General features: G+C 34.6%; 1 pseudogene; it reads left to right on the top strand.

Moving 5' to 3' along the window:
- Positions 1–12,288, top strand: part of LOC125614388 — a 121,874-nt pseudogene extending 109,586 nt beyond the window's left edge.
- The last annotated feature ends 1,988 nt before the right edge of the window (positions 12,289–14,276 follow it).

Raw genomic sequence — 14,276 nt, 5'->3', positions numbered from 1 at the left:
ATGCCTGTGATCCCAGCAGCTCAGGAGGCTGAAACAGGAGGATTGCAAATTCAAAGCCAGCCTCAGCAACTTAGCAAGGCCCTGTCTCAAAATTAAAAATAAAAAACAGGTTGAGGATGTGGCTCAGTAGTAAAGCACCCCTGAGTTCTATCCCCGGTGCAAAAAAAAAAAAAATCTAAAAATAAATAAATAAATAAACAAAGGGGAAAAATAAAATGGTAGATTTAAGTTGAAAAGAGCAATAGACTGATATGGTGGATTAAAAAAATGACCAAACATATGCTATCTACAAAAAACTCACTTTAAATATAACAGTATAATGAAGTTGAAAGTAGGAGGACAGAAAAAGTAATATCATGTAAACATCAGTCAAAAGAAAGCAAGAGGGCTATATTGGTATCCAAGTATAAATAGATTGTACATGCTCATATATAGTAACAATATGTTTGATGTATTATAGATAATATATAATAGTACTATTTTTATATTAAAATAATTCATATTAATATATAGGTATATATTAATGAACACCTTGAATAAAATATGAAATACATTTTGGACCCAAAGTTTTAACTGAGATAGTCAAGGATATTACATAATGATAAAAGAGTTAATTCATCATAACATAACAATTATAAATGTGTATGCACTAAACAATAAAACTCTAAAATATGTAAAGCAAAAATTAAAGGAACTAAAAGGACAAATTGATGAATTTACTACTATAGCTAGAGTCTTCAATATTCCTCTCTCAATAATTGATGTCACAATTAGACAGAAAATTGGCAAGGAGATAGAATCCAATGTCAACTTTTATAGGTATTCTCCACCCAACAAGAGCAGAATACACATTCTTTTCAAGTAGCAACAAAATACCTATCAAGAGAGGTCCTATCCCAGAACAAGGAGCAAAACTTAACAAACTGAAAAGAATTCAAACTGTACAGGGTGTGTTCTTCAACTACAGCGGAATCAAAACAGAAATCAACTATAGAAAGATAACAAGAAAATCTCCAAATACTTGGAAACTAAGCAACACACTACTAAATAATCCATGGAGCAGAGAAGAAGGCTCAAGGGAATTTTAAAAAATATATTCATGCTAAAGTGATGAAAAACTAAATAATGATGAAATGAATGAAAATGAAAATGAAAATACACTATATCAAAATTTGTAGGACACAGCTAAACATTGCTGAGAGTGGAAAATCATAGCACTAAATGCATACAACAAGAATAAATCTGAAATCAATAATTCAAGCTCCCATATCATAAATTTATCCAAAGAAGAAAAACTACAAGAAAGGCAAGCAGAAGGAAGAAAATAATAAAAATAAATCAATGAAATTGAAAAGAGAAAAACAGTAGAATCAATGAAATAAAGAATTGATTCTTCTAAATGATAAAAAAGTGACAAAATTTTAGAAAAAGTGACAAAGAAAAAAAAGAGGGATAAATCATATTACCAATATTGGGAATGAAACAAGAAAAAAAAAAGAAACAGGAGACGTTATCACATGCCCTACAGACATCAAAAAGATAATAAAGAAATGCTACAATTGTATACATATGCTTGACAGTGTCAATGTGCCAATTCCGTGAAGAACACAAACTAACACCAATTCAACCTATATGAAATACATCATTTGAACAGCTCTATAACCATAAGGAGATTCAATTAACAATTTAAAAGCTTCACAAAAAGAAATCTCCAGGTCTAGAAGATTTCACTAGACTATTCTTCCAAACATTTAAAGAAAGATTAACATCAATTTTATACATTTTTTCCAGAGAATAAAAGAGGATATCCCCAAATCATTTTATTTCTCTGATTCAAAAACTAAATATGGTATAAAAAGAGAAAACTATAGATGAATATCACTTATGACTATGGATACAAAAATTCCTAACAAATATTAGCTGATAGAATTCAGTTATGCATAAAAATAATTATATACCTTGAACAAGCAGAATTTATTACAGTGATGCAAGTTTGTTTCAATATTCAGTAACCAAGCAACGTAACTTACCATATTAATGTGGTAAAGAAGAAAAATCATATGATCATATAAATCAATGCAGAAACAGCATTTGACAGAATTTAACACCCATTCATGAGGAAAAACACTCAGAAAGAGAAAAATAGGGGGATCTTCTTCAACTTGATAAAGAATATTTACAAAACCCTACAACTAACAACACACTTGACAATGAAAACTAGATGCTTCCCTCCAAAGATCATAAATAAGGCGAGAATATCTGCTCTCAACCATGCATTCATCATAGTACTAGAAATTCTAGCCAGTGAACTGCTACAGTTTGTATGTGATTTGTTGTCCAAGGGTTTATGTGTTGGAAGCCTGATACCTAGTATGGTGTTGTAGGGAGAAGGTATAGACCATTAAGCAGTAGGTTGTAATGTGTGATTGGGGATTGCCTTCAGAAAGGATTAATGTAGTTCTCCTGAGAGAATTGTTATAAAAAGAGCAAGTCCAGACCCACCCAGCTCTCTGGCTTCCTATCTTGCGATGTGATCTCGCCCTCTAGCACACATTCCCACCATGATGTCATCTACCATTAGGCCCTCACTAGAGGCTGAACCAATGCAGCTGCCTGATCATCGACTTTCAGTCTACAAAACTATGATCCACATAAACCTCTTTTCTTAAAGAAATTAACCTCCCTGAGGTATTTCATTATAGTAATAAAAATGGACTAATATATGCAAGAAGGTAAGAAAAGGAAATAAAGGCAAAAAGATCAGAAAGAAGTAAACAAAACTGTCCCTACTGGCAGACAACACATTATCCAAGTAGAAAATTCCAAGGAATGAGATAAAATCTCTTCTAACTAATGAGTTCAGCAAAGTTTCACAATATAAGATAATCATAAAAGTTAATTTCTATATACCAGTCATGAACATATAAACAACAAAATTTAAAATACAATACCATTTATAATTGCTCAAAAATAAAATTCTTAGGGCTGGGGTTGTAGCTCAGTGGTAGAGCGCTTGCCTAGCATGTGTGAGGCACTGACTTTGATTCTCAGCACCACATATAAATCAATAAATAAAATAAAGGTCCATCAACAACTCAAAAAATGAAAATGCTTATGTATAAAAATAACAAAAATATACAGGACTTGCATGTGGAAAATTAAAAATTTGGATGAAAGAAACAAAATATGTGAATATATGTGAATAAACAGAAAGACATACTGTGTTAATGGATTTGGAAGACTCAACATAATAAAAAAAAATAATTCTCCCCAAATTGATATGTAGGTTTAAAGCAATTCCTATCAGAATCCAGCAATATTTTTACAGAAATAAACAATATTATTCCATAATATATATAGAAAGTCAAAGGAACTAGAATAGCTAAAACAATTTTGAAAAAGAATAAAGTTGGAGGCTGCACTTGTTGTTCAGTGGTAGAGCACTTACCTAGCATGTGTGAGGCACTGGGTTTTATCCTCAGCACCATGTTAAAAATAAATAAATAAATGTATAAAATATAATAACACTATAAAAAAGAATGAAGTAGGAGGAATCAGTTTACTTGATTTCAAGAAATTATACAGCTACAGTAACCAAGACCATGTGAAAGGACAGACATATAGATTAATGAAACAAAACAGAGATCCCAGAACTAGACCCACACAAATATACCCCACTGATTTTTGACAAAGGTACAAAATCAATTAAAAGAAAGAAACATAATATTTCAACAAACAGTGCTTTCATCATCAGCAAAAGCGAAACTGGACCTGTCTCATATCCTTTACAACTATTAACTCAATACAGATCACAATTTCAAATATAAAGTGTAAAGCCACAAAATCTAGAGAAAAAAGAAAAACAGGAGGAAAAACTTTGTGTCCTAGGGGTAACAAAGAGTTCTTAGATTTGACACCAACAGCACAATCCAGAAAAATTAAAAAATTGACAAGTTGAACATCAAAATTTAAAACTTTTTCTCTATGAAAGACTCAGTTATGAACATTAAAAGGCAAGCTACAGAGTCTGAGAAAATATTTGAAAACTGTAAATCTGACAAAAGACTAACATGTAGAATTTATAAAGAACTCTCAAAACTCAACAGTAAAAACCAAACAATCCATTAGATAATTGGCAAAACACATGGAGTGATATTTCAAGAAAGAGGTTATTCAGGTACATGAAAATATGTTTAGCATCATTACCCATTAGGGAAATGCAAATTAAAACATAATGAGATATTACTCAGGTAAATGGTTAAATAAATCATGGTACATTGACACTATGGAATACTACTTAACAACAAAAAGGAATGAACATTACCTCACACCTGTGAGGATGGCCACTATCTCCAACACACGAACAGAAAAAAAACAAGTACTGATGATGGTGTCGAGAAACTGAAACTCTCATGCACTGTTTCTGAGATTGCAAAATGGTGCAAAACCTATGGAAAACATGATGACGGTTTCTCAATTACAAAATAACTACCATATGTGCCTCTAATCCCAGCGGCTCAGGAGGCTGAGACAGGAGGATCACAAGTTCAAAGCCAGCAAAAGTGAGGTTCTAAGCAACTTAGTGAGCCCCTGTCTCTAAATAAAATACAAAATAGGGCTGGGGGTGTGGTCAGTGGTTGAGTTCCCCTGGGTTCAATCCTTCTCCCCAAAAAAGGTTAAGACTGGCTAGGCATGGTGATGGTGGCACTTGTCCTTAATCCCAGCTACATGGGAGGCTAAGGCAGGGAGATCACACATTCAAGGCCAGCCACAGTGAGACCCTGTCTCAAAAAACAAAAATGATTAAGATGGACCAGGGATTAGCTCAGTGATAGAGCATTTGCCTAGCATGCATGAGATTTTAGGTTTGATCCTGGCACTGCAAAGAAAATAGTAAAGATGGTAAATTTATGTTATGTATATTTAACATAGTTAAAAACAAAATTTATAGTGTATTATAAATTTCTATGTTGTACAAACCCAGCAGTTATTCTGAGCAATTATATTGTATATTATCCATGTTAAGAAAAAAAACATTAAATTCGTTAAATGTATGCATTTAAAATATACCACAACGTTTAATCCATGTTTGCTATTTTTTAATATAGCCATAAAAATAAAATCGGTCAGGTTTCTTTAGACCACTGAGAGTCCTTGCCCCTCTTCATATACTTCTTTTCAATCATCTTTCCCTTTCCCCAAACTTTGTTCTAATTTTCCACCCCTTTAGTGCTCCCATCCTACTTCTTACTGCAGAATTATTACACTGAGAGTGCTCAACTAGGAGCTCCTGTTGTTTCTGCCTCTCATACCCAGTCAAACCTGCATTTATATTTTTTAATTGATTTTATTTTTTAAATACATGACAGTAGAATGTATTGTAATTCTTATTACACATACAGAGCACACTTTTTCATATCTCTGTTTGGATATAAAGTATGTTCACGCCAATTCATGTCTTCATAAATGTACTTTTGATAATAATGATCATCACATTCCACCATCATTGCTAACCCCATGCCCCCTCCCTTCCCTCCCACCCCTCTGACCTATCTACAGTTCGTCTATTCCTCCCATGCTCCCCCTCCCTACCCCACTATGAATCAGCCTCCTTATATCAGAGAAAACTTTCAGTATTTGGTTTTTTGGGATTGGCTAACTTCACTTAGCATTATATTCTCCAACTCCATTCATTTACCTGCAAATGCCATGATTTTATTCTCTTTTATTGCTGAGTAATATTTTTTATCCATTCCTCTACTGAAGGGATTCTAGGTTGACTCCACAGTTTAACTATTGTGAACTGTGCTGCTATAAACATTGATGTGGCTGTGTCCCTGTAGTATGCTGTTTTAAGTCCTTTGGGTATAGACGGAGGAGAAGGATAGGTGGGTTAAATGGTGGTTCCATTCCCAGATTTCCAAGGAATCTCCATACTGCTTTCCATATTGGCTGCACCAAACCTGCATTTATCTTACAGCTGCAGCTTAGGGAAACTGTCACTAACTACTTGGTTTTGGGTAATTTTCAGTCTTGTTTGTCAGGAACTGGCATGGCATGTCCTAGAACTGGCATAAGCAGTGCTATGTTAGAAGGTAGAAAGCTTTTTAGAACAGATTTTTTTATGAGGTTGATAGTTTCATGAGTTTTCTCTGGCTAATGATATCTAGAACCAAACTCCCCAGCCTGCTACTGTGTAACCATGAAGCCAGCTTCAAGGAAGTAAAACCTGTGAAGTCACACAGGGACCCTAGCCTAGAAGGACCCAGGTTGGATTTAATGCTTTGTCACCATCTTGAAATTCTTAATTTTATCTTTGAACTTGTATTTTGTAAATGATGTTCAATAGGATGATGGATTATGCACATGAACAGGAGAGAGATTCAACAAAGGAAAAAACTTTATATTTTAGTACCTTTAACAGAAATTTTTCTTGCTTTTGAAAAAAAGTATTTTCATTTATCACTGGGCCCAGCCAATTATGTACCCAGTCCTGTATAACCCTCACATTTTCCTACTACCCAAGACATCTCCACTTGGCTCCCAATATACCTCAAAAACTACCTCAAATCAGGCATCATATTCTACAGCATAGAGTAGAGGGACATACTTTGTGTTTTTCTCCTTAATTTCACAAAATACTTTTATTACAGAGAGATAATAAGATTAATCAAAAGAAAAATACATAAAAATCATTACTAATCCAAAGATCCAAAAATAATCAACCCTAATATGTTAGCATATGTTCTGTTTATATGCACATACATTCATGTATGTAAAAACAAATAATATTAAACCACACATTTCACTGGTGCATTATAAATATATATAATAGTGGAATTCATTATGCCATATTCACATGTCACAGAACTATTTGATTACTCAACACTCTCATTCCCCACTACATTCCCTTTCCCTCTCCTCCTCTCTCCCTCTCACAAACTTGCTCTGTTCTACCAGTTTCTCTTCTATTGCTATTATCATTTTTTAAATATTTTTAGTTGTAGTTGAACATAATACCTTTATTTTATTTATTTATTTTTATGTGGTACTGAGGATCAAACCCAGTGCCTCACGCATGCTAGGCAAACACTCTACTGCTGAGCCACAACCCCATCCCTTCTGTTGTTATTATTTTAGTTAGCACATTACAATTATATATAAAGTGGGGTTCATTTGGTATATTCATAAGTGGACATAGCATAATTTGATAGATTTCCTTCCCTAGTTCTTCCTCATTCCCTTCTTTCCTTCCTCCTTTTCAATTTCCTTTCTTTACTCTATTTCTCTCTTCTATTTTCATGAGATCCCTTTTTTATTTCTGTTCTCCAGTTCCATCCGTTTTCCTTCAAATGACATAATTTCACTCTTCTTTATGTCTGCATAAAACTCCATTCTGCATATCTACCACATTTCCTTTATGCATTCGTTTATTTACAGACATTTAGACATGTAGGCTAGGTCCATAACTTGGCTATTATGAATTGTGCTGCTAGAAACATTGGTATGCATGTATCACTATAGTATGCTGACATTAGATCTTTTGGATAAAAACCAAGAAGTGGGAGAGCTGGGTCATATGTTGGTTCTATTCCTAGTCTGAAACCATACACTGTTAATAATCTTCTCTTTCAATATATTAACATATCACAGATCTCTCTTCTTATTACTAACAACACACACTATTTTTATAAGAAAATAAATGTAGCCAAGCACGGTGGCACACTCCTGCAATCCCAGTGGCATGGGAGGCTGGGGCAAGAAAATCGCGGTTTCAAAGCCAGACTCCTCAATTTAGGAAGGCCCTCAGCAACTCAGCAAGATCCTGTCTCTAAACAAAATATAAAAAAAGGGGTGGAGACGTGGCTCAGTAGTTAAGTGTCCCTGGGTTCAACCCCTGGTACCAAAAAAGAAAAGAGAAAGAAAATAAATGCATTGATTTTTCTAAATATAAAAATAATTATAGTTCAGTAGGGAAATACATTATGCAAAACATAACTGTAGAAGTAAAGAAGAGAAACTTCTACTTATCTACCACCCACTTATAATAATTTCTAATAATTTGGTACAGAAACTTTGAAACTATCTTCTGTGTGTGTGTGTGTATACAAAAACACACATACATGAACTATATATTACATATACATATTTAAATAAATATGGGACCATACTCTAAATATAGTCATATAATCTTTTTTACTTTCCTATAGAATATGAATATGTTTCCATATAAATATAGATCAAGATATACACAAATAAGATCATCTTCCATTTTATATTCCCTATCATAATTTTATTTCTTAAAAATAGGTCTTTCCCTTGCCAATATAGATTTCTCTTATTCTTTGTAACAATTGAAGAGTATTTCATTGTGTGAACTTATTATAATGTAAACATTTCTCAAACATTTAGGTTGTTTTCAGTTTTTGTTTTTAAAAATGCTATGATGCACAATAGCTCAACTGTGGAGCCAACCTAGGTGCCATTCAGTGGATGAATAGATAAAAAACACGTGACATATACACACAATGGAATTTTACTCAGCAATAAAAGAGAATAAAATCATGGCATTTGCAGGTAAATGGATGGCACTGGAGAAGATAATGCTAAGTGAAGTTAGCCAAACCCAAAAAAACAAATGCTGAATATTTTCTCTGATATAAGGAGGTTGATTCATAGTAGGGTAGGGAGGAGGGAGTGTGGGAGGAATAGATGAATTCTAGATACGGAAGAGGGGTGGAGGGAAAGGGAGGGGGCAGGGGATTAGCAAGGATGGTGGAATGTAATAGACATCATTATCCAAAGTATATGTATGAAGACAGGAAATGGGTGTTAACCTACTTTATATAGAGAGATATGAAAAATTGTGGTATATATGTGGAACAAGAATTGTAATGCAAAAAAACAAAGTACATGTATAAAGACATGAATTGGCGTGAACATACATTATATACAAAGACGTGAAAAATTGTGCTCTATATGTAATAAGAATTGTAATGCCTTCTGCTGTCATGTATTTAAAAAATAGAATCAATTAAATTTAAAAAATTAAAAATAAATAAATACAAGTAAAAAATGCTATGATGAACATTTTGTTATATGAGTATATATCTTTAGACTCTTGTGTGATTATTACTTTAGAATAAATTGCTAAATATGTAATAGCTAGATTAAAGAATACTAACATGAAGTTTATATTATAAAATTAATATTTTGCAAATATGTGTAGCTTTTTTATTTTTATCTATCTGAAGTTTCTCACAAACTCCTACCTTTCTATATGATACAGGAAGCATGCAGACTTAAATTTGCCCTTTAAAGATATCTTTAACTCTTCAAGTTTAAATAATAATATTTTCTATTTAAAATAATTTCCTTCAGATAAATACTCAGACTCTCAAGCTTTCTCTCCCTAATCCTTCCCTAGATGTCCTCATGGCATTCTGACCACTGACTGTCCTCTAGGTCTCTGCTGGTCTTTCATTCCACGCTCTCTCTGGGCATCTTCTGAAAGAAGCCCATGGGGTGGACTGGTATCTTCACCTACTCTGGTCTTTGAGATTGGTGATTTCTACCTTCTTGGTTCTATCATGTGACACTCCCACTACTGCTTATTGGTATTAGAGTGCCTACACAGGCATGACTACTGTCCCTGTGACTTATCTCTAGAGATTGGTCAGCCACAAGCCTCTCCTTGGTTTCTGCTCATCCCACTGTCACTTGGAAAGTAAGTGGGTCCATGTCCCATATCGGACCAGAACATTCTCCAAGCTCCCATTGTGCCAATCTTAGTGCTATGGGAAACTAGGGGATAGTTTTTGCCCTCCTCCAACTCACTATACTATCATGCAGTTTTTATCCTTTTATCTGAGTGGCATAATGTTGGACATGGTACTTCTCTAAGCTTAGTATTTCCCACCCTATATCTTGGGATTAAAGAAACTCACTCTAGTGTTCTAAGAATACCCCAAACTAACATGGGATCACTTACTTTTACTTTGTAGACAGCTTCTTCTAGGAACGAAAAAGGGACATATTTTACTTCCTCTGCTATATAGACAGATGAAATGCTCCCTCCTTCTCAAGTTGGCATTCATCTTTCTATTCCCTGGTGTTGTGCTTTGGATATGTAGTATCTCCCAAAAGCTTATGTGTGAAACAATGCAAAGAACATTCAGAAGCAAAATTATTAGGCTGTAAGATGTGCAACTGAATTAATGGTTTAATGCACTGATACAGATTAATTGGGTCCTAATTGTGGGCAAGTAGTATGTGGCTGGAGAAGACAGGTCACTGAGGGCATGCCTTTTTGTCCCTAGTAAGCAGAGCTCTCTCTTTCTGCTTTCTGTTGTCATGTCCTGAGCTGCTTTCTTTGGACATAACATTCTGCCTTACCTCAGGCCCAGAGCTATGGAGTCATCTATCTGTTGACTGAAACCTCTGAAACTGTGGGCCAAAGTAAACTCTTCCACCTCTAATTGTTCTTGTCAGGTCTTTTGGTCACAGCAATGAAAAAACTGACTAAAACACCTGGGGACCTAATAATGGGACATTGTCAGATTAATAATAGTAAGAACCCATTAAAAGGGTTCTTAATAATATTTCAAAAATATTATTTTACATCACATACATTTCAAAGTCCTATTACATAACACCAAATTGCCTTACAAAATATAGTATCAATTTAAATTCTCAGAAACAGTATATGAAATGTCCTTTCCCACAGTCCTTCAACAGTAAGCATTAAACATGACCAACCTTTTTATTGTCAAAATCTTGTTATCTAAATCTTTTAATTTCCATTTCATTAAGTACTCATAAAGGTGACTTTTTTAACTGTTTCATGTGTACTTTTATGAATTTTCTGTTCATATTTGCCCATTATATTACAGGTCTTTTTCATGGTGTTCTTATTGATTTATAAGAGCTCTTAATATAAGAAGAATACTAACCCAAGTTGTTCATTTGTCTTTTCATTTTATTTATGATATTCTTTGCTTTTCACATTATTAAATTTTTTATGAAGTTGAATCTTTTTTTTTCTTTTCTGTTTTCTGTTTTTGTATTCATGCTTGGAAGGGTCTTCTATATGCTCTTTATATGAATATGTACCTACATGTTATTCTGTATTTGAATGTTTTTATTTAAGTGTTTAATATTTTTGAATTTTTATTTTGGTGTAAGATATGCAGAGAGGCTCTTTTTTTGCCAAAATATAAGTTATCCTAATATTCTGGTGCCCTTTGTAAAGAAGAAAAATATAGTGCTCTTAGTTTTCCAAAATACTATGGCCTCAATGTAGTAACTGTAAGTGACTATCATAAACTTCTCTTATTTCTAACATTATATTATCTCTAAGGAATCAAGGTCTAACCAAAATTCTGTCTCCAAGGCCCAAACTCAACTGGATTTAAGTGAGTGGTAAATAGAAAGAGCCCTTCAAGATTAATCTTGGAGAGATAGAATATCTGATAATGCCCTCTGCCCCATGTCTCGTACTCTGACCATTTCCCAAAGGCCAATCAAAGGGATTCCTTACAATCTCCTGACCAGAGTTTCACTTGTCTAGAAGAACTTCCTGCACCTCAATTATCACAGTATCATTTCTGAGCTTACCCAGAGATGTTTATTTTAGAAAGCACAGATGTGAATATGACAAGTTCTCTTTGGCTGAGACATCTTCAAGATGTTGGACAAAGTATCAATTATCTTGGAGTGGAAACCCCCAAGCCCTAACCCTAACCCTTAATAAAGGATATCAAAGAGTTAGTGGAGTTCCCCCAGTTTTCCACCCTAATAATCCTATTTTTCAAGAATAAAGAAGGTTTTCTCTTTTATATAGGCTGCCAATCTGCCATCCAGACCGAGGAAGACCCATAACCTTCAGGGCCACATGAGCTACAGCCATGGCCACATTGGCAAGCTATGGCAAGTATCACCACAGGATCAACTTTGACATATATTATACAGGTTACTTTGGGAAAGTTGGTATGAAGCATTACCACTTTAGGCAGAACCAGAGCTTCTGCTCATCTGTAAACTTGATAAATTGTGGAGGTTGGTTAGTAAGTAGACATGAGTCAATACCAGAAAATCAAGACTGTAGCTGCTCCCATCATTGATATGGTGAGATTAGGCTGCTACCAAATCCTAGGGAAGGGAGATCTCCCAAAGTACCCTGTAATAATGAAGGCCAAATTTTTCAGCACAAGAGATGAGAAGATGCAGGGTATTGTGGGGGTATCTATGTCCCTGCAGCTTAAATCCACACAGATGGAGGTTCATTAAATTTTAACAAATGCTTTCCAACAAGGAAGTAGGAAGGCCTTTACCTAGTCTCTGAATGTAGCCACAGAATGTCAGCAACTAAAAGCTGTGTTTACTTCTGTCTTCATCTTTGTTTACCCTCCCCCAACATGCTTCTAAGTTTATTAAAACAAAACCAAAAATGAAAAGAGCCATTTTATCACATTTTCTCCAAAATATATTCTGTTATTTTTGTACCCATTTCTTAAGGAACCTGGCTTTGGTTGAAGTTAATTACACAGTATGAAAACAGGACACACTGTCATCTAGGTAGAGACAAATACTTCAAAGTCCTCAAGTTTCTGTGATAGTAAGGTCAGACACCATTGGCTAAAGTAACTAGGCAAATCACAAAACTTGGTTTTTGACAAATAAAGGAAACAGTGACTATAGATATATTTAAGTTTGACATCCAATATACACGGGGACACTGAGCAGATGCTTTATCATATAAGCCAAAATACCAGGGAATCCCAGACACTGTCCCTCCTCAAGAAATCCCCTGACCTAAAAATTATATCCAGCTGGCATCAGATGGAATTACAATAATCCAATAGAGAGAGCAGAAAAACATTAAGTATGCATGGCTGAGGCCCAGGGCTACCTAAGGCATCCTTTATAGAAATAGAAAAGAAAATGGTAAGGTGGATAATTTTCTCAAAGGAACTTCCATTTTTTTAGTGAGAAAATCCCACACATAAATTATGTGTTTCTGCCACAGAGAAATCTCATAGACATCTGGAAATATATTCTCCCAATGCCCACCCACATGATAACACTTGTGAAACACATTCCCAGATCAAGGATGCATTAATTCAACAAACACTGAACATTTTTTATATGCTATGAACAATGTAAAAGGGTGAGGTTGCAATGATAAACCAAACAACCATGTTTCTGGTTCTCACGAAGTTTAGGGTATAGTGAGGGCAGATGTATAAAACACATAATTATACTTAAGTTGATCACTGCTATGATTCAAAAAGTACAGATAGACCCAGAAGGTCTAATGTGTTATCTTACTTATTCTTCATTTCTAAAATCCCTAGGAAATTCTCCCCATTGTTAACATCATGTAAACATGATGTTTATCTTGCTTGTAGCAGAGTCATCATCCTAAAACAGAAATATGGGGCTGCAGGTATGGCTCAGTGGTAGAATACTTGCCTACCATGCACAAGGCCCTGGGTTCCATCCCCAGCACTTCAAACAAATAAATAAAACACAAATCTGGTCATGACACATTTATTTCAAATTCTTTGGTTCCTACCAAATAAAGCTCAAGCTTCTTGATTAGCTTGACAATCAATGTCCTTCACAATGTGGCCATAACCTATTTTGTTTTCAGCTTGCCATTTTCCTCCAAGTCTCTCCCACATTAGCCCATACTAAACTACTTCCCAAAGACACTAAAACTTCATGCCAATCTTTTTTATGTTATTTAAAAAAAACATTTTAAATAAATTTGATTGTGTATAATTAAGGTATTCAACATGATGACAGGACACATATAGATAATAAAAAGGTTTACGGCAAATTAACATATTCTTCATCCCACAGAGTTGCCCATTTTTTGTTTGTTTGTTGTAACAAGAGCAGCTAAACTCTCCTTTAGCACAAATCCTATATACTATATTATTTAATTACCTATAATCCCCATGTTGTACCCTAGCTCTCTAGACTTGTTCATCCTACATATCTCCTTTGATCCTCTGACATACCTCTCCCCCATTTCTTCTTCACTTCCCCTGATCAATAACCACTGTTTTATTCTATGTCTCTGTATATTTAATCTTTGTAGTAGAGTGCTCTTTTAGATAAATGGATCAGTGAAGGCTTCTGAAAAGAAAACATACTGCAAATCTACATAAAGAGAGGCAGGAGTTGGGGACTTAGTAGAGTGTTGCCTCAAATGCACAAGGCCTTGGGTTTAATCCCCAGCACCACAAAGAGAGAGAGGGGGGGGGGGG

This window comes from Marmota marmota, unplaced genomic scaffold (assembly GCF_001458135.2).
Source record: "Marmota marmota marmota unplaced genomic scaffold, marMar, whole genome shotgun sequence".
Taxonomy (NCBI): domain Eukaryota; kingdom Metazoa; phylum Chordata; class Mammalia; order Rodentia; family Sciuridae; genus Marmota; species Marmota marmota.
This window is presented reverse-complemented; position numbering and strand designations above follow the sequence as displayed.